The sequence below is a fragment of the Vidua macroura genome, chromosome 5 (genome assembly GCF_024509145.1).
Source record: "Vidua macroura isolate BioBank_ID:100142 chromosome 5, ASM2450914v1, whole genome shotgun sequence".
Taxonomy (NCBI): Eukaryota; Metazoa; Chordata; class Aves; order Passeriformes; family Viduidae; genus Vidua; species Vidua macroura.
This window is the reverse complement of record NC_071575.1, coordinates 34051608-34057411: the sequence shown is the minus strand read 5'-3', so window position 1 is coordinate 34057411 and position 5804 is coordinate 34051608. Positions and strand designations below refer to the sequence as shown.

Here is a 5804-nt window from a genome sequence, read left to right as displayed (position 1 = left end):
TGGTATAGGAGATATTCAGTAGCCCCTCCATCTCAAATTGAACGTAAAAAAAAGTTCTTTAAAATTTACTGTCACAATTAATTGCTTTTCAGTGCCATCATTGCACGTTGCTGGAAATAATTTTCCTGCACTTGTTCTTATCCTTCTGTAGTTATTTCCTGAGTTTTAGAAAATCTGTTTTAAATTTAGCCTTGTGAAGAATCATTTCAGTGCAATCACTGGATTTTGTTGAATGTAATTTTCCTGCAGTCAGTCTAATTTGTGGCTCTTATAGCTATTGCTCAGTCCTTTCCATTAAAGGCAGCCCCTCTACTGTTTGTTCCACTGTGGCGTTTGCTTTTGTTCTCCCCGGCTGCACGCAGCTCTTGGGAGTCCAGCTGTGGCGTAGCTTCCACGTGCTGCTGGGGTTTTCTGCCGCAGGTTCCCGGACACAGCTACCGTGTCCCGGGTGTGTGGGCTGCCCAGCCGCTGTTACCATGCGCTAGGGATCCGGCAAAGAAGTAAGGAATTTGCCCATTTACTCCGTGCTTGGCAGGAACAGTTTATTGGTCACGTGGTGCGGTTAGATGGAAAGATGCAACCACTCCCGGCACTCGCATGGGAGAAAATGGCGCCTGGGTTCCGGCAGGGTAGGATTTTATGGAGGGGCAGGGCGAGAGGATCCACGGCCTCCCGTCCAATAGGGGCGGCTGCCGTGGCGGTAACACCAGCAACATCGACCAACCAAGACGGCGCTGGGGTGGTTCCTGGGTCCCAGGGCTAGTGTGGATGCGGCATCAGGGAGATTGGCGGGGATCTCTCTGGTAATGATGGGGAGTGTCTGCCGGAGTGACTGGGGTAAGCTCCAATAGCATGCAGTTAGGAGCAAACAACCGCGGGGAGGGGAAACACGGGGGGTGTGTGGGATTACAGAACTTGGCTATTTAACATAAATTAAAAACCCCTAATCTAAACCCGAACTCCAGGATGCAACATTCCACTACTTGTCATCCAAAAAGTACTGGAAACATGTCAGCCTTGAGAAATTTGTATTGGAAAATGTGTATATTGTAAGAAAATACATTCTATTTTACATAGGTTTGAAAAGCTAAAAGTAGTAACTCAAGTGTCATGAAAAAAAGAAGTAATTATTACTATATTCTGCAGTTTGTTGTGAGGTCTGTGTCTCTGTTCTCACTTCTGCTCTGCTCTATAGTTATACAGTAAACCACACTAACCAGGAATTCACTCATCCCTATACAATGCAGATTGCAAGCACACACAGAAATTACCTGTTCATGTTTTTTAGCAAAGATTTTGCAATGCTTAAAGATTTAGTTTTTTGGTACATCAAAAATATAATCAAATACTTATATATAAATTCTATTCATGAGGGATTTATTGTTTCTTAATAAACAGCTATTTTTAAATTTCTATTTATCTACACAAGTAAACATCCTCCTAGGTGTACCATCCTACAGACAGAGCCATTGGTCATGCATACAGTTAAAATTAGTTGTCATTTTTAACATTCCCTACGGCTTCAAGTCTCACACTTTCTATAGTCATAATCATCTAACAACAATGATAAAAACAAATTATAACAACTTCAACAGTCCCATCAGCATGTTGTTCCCCACAGGGGACCTATGTTATGATTAAGAAAAAATATTCTCAGTAAATTTTTAGTGAGGATTTTCCATGCTGAACTGGATATACCATCACAATATAATATTCCAAATTCTCCCTGCAGAATTTTAGTAACATATTATTTTGGAGAAAAGAAAATATAGGAATCAGTCACAGCTTTAAGTACCTGTATATGTCCTGTATAACTTATAAAGTTTAATATTAGTAATTAAAAGTTTGAACAAGGGGTACTGGAAACACTGTATTTGTGTTTTATAGCAGCTAGTCATAGAATAAAATACAAGCAATAGTCAAGAACCTAGAATGAAACATAAAATTCATTCATTATAAGGGGTGGCCAAATCATGGAATCATAAAATTTAGTTTCTCTTGAATTATGACATTTTTATATTAGTTTGTTCCCCAGAGGCCCAGTATCAGGGATGTGGGTGTTTTCCATACACTCAGGCTTACATTAAGTCAAGATGTTCTCCAGAAAGGTGAAATAAGCCATTTTTATATATATGTATATATATATGAGGTGTGTGCTAAATGGGCCATAGGAAGATAAGTCAAATGAGAAAAGTACATAGCTACTTGTTTAGCTAGTGATACAAGAAACCATTCAAATCAAAATGTAACTAAAGACTGGATCATCCCATGTGTGCACAAAATAAGTCAGTTAATGGTTAGAATTGATAACTTAGCATTTTTATAGTATTTGTATATAGTATTTCACCTTTTCCATGTGAACATCCTTGTAAAATATGCAATATTTATGTGGGGAAAAAAATGCCTGAAAATAGAGGTATGATCCTTCTTACTAAAAGGCAACATTGACTGAAAAATGTTGACCTCCCTCAGTGTGTGTATCTGGATTATTTCAGTCATTACCAGTTCTTCAGCCCTTTATCAGAAACCCCAGCTCTGCAGGCTGCCGGCCAAGGAGAGGCGAGTGGGGCAGCACTGGGGCAGGGATGGGCACCCACTGCCGCTGTGGCCATCCTGTCCCCTGTGAGGGTTTGGTGCAGGACCTGGGGCACCCTCTGCTTGACGAGCAGACAGATGTTGAATTCCAGCCCAGCTACTGATGGTAGTGGTGTTTTAGCCTCCTGTCTACCTCTCTGAACATCTCCTTCCTCCCCCAGACAGAGCTTGGCACCCTCATGGACCTGCTGGTACCCACACAGCAGATCTAAATTCAGGAAAAACTGACTTTCACCCCAGTTGCCAGTGGCTACAGATATTTTTCAAAGGCTCCAGTTAAGCATAGCACCCCAAAAAATCTATTTCTGCTAGTGCAAATGGGGACCAAGTTGTTTTCTTTTGTTTTCCAGCTGCTCTTTTGTGCCGTGGCCTGTACTTAATCCTCTGTGACATGTGGCCCAGTTTATTCCCTGCTAATGTGAGGGATACATGACTGCGGATACAGATGTGATACCTGAATTTCCAGGCTGGAGGCTCAAACCTACACACTGTGCCTCCTTTCACTTTCACCCCTCTTTCCCCTGCAGCAAATCACTTCTATGTTTGTATTTATTGGGCAGTGCCCTTATGGAAATCCTCTCTCGAGTGCAGTGTGTAAAATGCTGGCTGCATTGTCAATATGCACATATGCATCCAAGCACAGTTTTCTTATATTCATTAATAAGTGGCTGGAGATTAAAGTATAAGGAGTCTGTTATTTCCATAAGTATTATACCGGTCAGATGAAATAAATTTTTCTGTGCAGTGATTAAGATTGATGTGGTGTTCCTCTAACCCTGTTTGTCATCTTGCCTCCTCAGGAATTATTTCTATCACCACTTACTTTTAAAAACCTGAACATAACTACTCATCAAAATGAAATATACTTTTTAGGTTATATGATTTTTTAACATGGAAGACACTGGGATTTGTTAGATTTGACATGTTTACTGTGCTCTGAGGCTAAATGTAAAATATAATACATTTACCAATTTTACATGTAAGCATTTATTTTGTAATGTTGAGAGAATGGGTTACAATCGTAAAACATAAGTCATAGCAGCAATATGAACTAAATTATTATTATATTAAATTTCATAGTAGTAAAGTCAACAAAACATAACACTTTTTTTCCTAAGATTTTGGTCACAACTGCTGAGGAAGGCTGCACAATAAAATTTGTTGTTGTAATTATTACAGTAGCAACATAGCATCTCTCGTGGTCCCAGCTTGGGACTTAGAATTCCCTATGCACCATGTTAGCTACATTAAATCAGGCATTGGCAATGGAATGTAGGCTTTGTGTTTCTATTACAGCAATGATTATGAGCCTTTGGTCAGGAAAACAAAGGCTAGCTACACTTGGGAACTATTCAGATAGAAAAAGAATAATTCTTGCCCTAAAAATCTTCCAATCTTCCCATCTATGAAGGGAATCCATTTAACCACCTTCCATTACAGCAAATTTTAGCCACATGAAATAAGGTACTAGAAAGAATAACTAGTATCAATGGCAGTCAATATCAATGCAATGAAAGGAAATGAGAATGATGCAGGATTGTTTGTCAAAATAAAAGGGGTGTTTATAAATGTTATGAGAAGGGAAAGTAGAAGTCATCCCTCAAGGTCCTAACAGCAGCTGCTGTGACTTGGATATTTCTAAAATGAATTAAATTTGCTTTGGTTTTAAATATAAAACCCTAAAATTGTAAAATTAGTCCTTTATTCTGTCCTATACTGCATAATGCCTTTTTGGTTTAGGTCACCATTTAAACCCTGACTGAATAACTGCAGATTTTTCTGAAACTGCTGTTTTCTCATTTTCCTATTCACAGCCACTATGCTGACTTGCAGAGATTCTTTCATGGAGTCTGACAGCAGGAATGCAGCAGCCTGAATTCTTACACTAGGAAAGGTATTGCATCTTCTTTGTTAGAAAAAGGCACAAGGATATTAGAAAATCTTCCTTTTTTAATTTGGTCTCTTATCAAGGTGTCAGCAGCCAACAGAATGAAGCCACTACACATACCCAGTCACTCATTATTTTTTTTTCTCCATTGCTAAGTAAAGGATCACTGACTTATTCTTGCTGTTCTTACAGTGTTTTAACAGAGATAAAGTCAGACAGTTGTGGCCTTGTGTGGCTCTTTGCTTAAATCCTGCAGAGGGCTCAGTGACAGCCAGGAGAAGTGATATGCACTAGATGTGTCTCTGGGGCATGGGAGCCTGCATTGGTCCTTTCAGGGGTCTCTCTGCTCATGCTGGCACTGCACAGGTCAATGCCTTCACCCTTTGTTTACTCCTCTGAAATAATGTAGATATACAATGAACCTGCTAGGTTTAGGTGTTGGTTTTGCAGGTTAGTTCAGGCTGGGTTTTTTCCTTTGTTTTTACAACCTATTTCTGATTTCATGAAAGGTTAACTTTTCATTTGTAAGCAGGTGTACAACAACACCTTTTCTGGAAAACACATATATAGACATGGGCTTAAAAATGTTAGATCACAGGTTTATGTATTCCTGAAAATAAAGTTATTTGAAGGATTTACAAAGCCTATTCTATTGCTTTTTCAGGCCTTGGAAAATTTTGATGAAAATTAAATAGTTCCACTGCTATTGGGAGTCAAGAACTGATGGAGGATCTCTGTGAAGATCATAACTCAGGAAGGAGAAAGAACATTTTGGTGTAATAATGAAGCATATTCCTTTTCAGGGGTACATACCCACTGTTACACTTTAAGCAAGAAATATTCTCAACAAAGAAGGTGACTAATATTTCAAACTCAAATTTGTTTTTAAAATGGTCATTGTTTTAAGTCAATGGCTCCTCAGATTTCAAATGATGCTACATTCCTTTCTGAATAAAGCTGGTTTACTGGGGTTGGTAAGAGAAGCTAAGCTAACATTTGGGCTAGCACTTTGTGATTAATGGTGCTTTCAAAGCTTTCTGAAGTTTTACTATATGCTTGACACAGTAATCATATGTGTAGCAGAAACATTGTAAATTATGTTCTTTGTTATTCATGGGACAACAGAAGAATTGTGTTTGTGAATACTTAAGAAATCTTCATATAATACAAATTGTTTTCCTATAAAGTAGCAGTTCGTAATAGAGTAGCATATAAAATATTATTGCAGTACTAAATCTGGTGTGATTTTAGTGTAAAGTATTTATTAAATTAAATTTTTAATGGATAGCTGGAGATAAAGATGCACATTGTTGACAGTGTC

General features: G+C 38.6%; 1 long non-coding RNA gene across 1 annotated transcript; it reads left to right on the top strand.

The window, feature by feature from the left end:
• The first annotated feature begins 409 nt into the window (after nucleotides 1-409).
• Nucleotides 410-5195, top strand: LOC128807664 (uncharacterized). The gene is made up of 3 exons (XR_008437233.1): nucleotides 410-500; nucleotides 4410-4489; nucleotides 5148-5195. It is a non-coding gene; the product is annotated as an uncharacterized LOC128807664 (long non-coding RNA).
• Nucleotides 5196-5804: the final 609 nt, after the last annotated feature.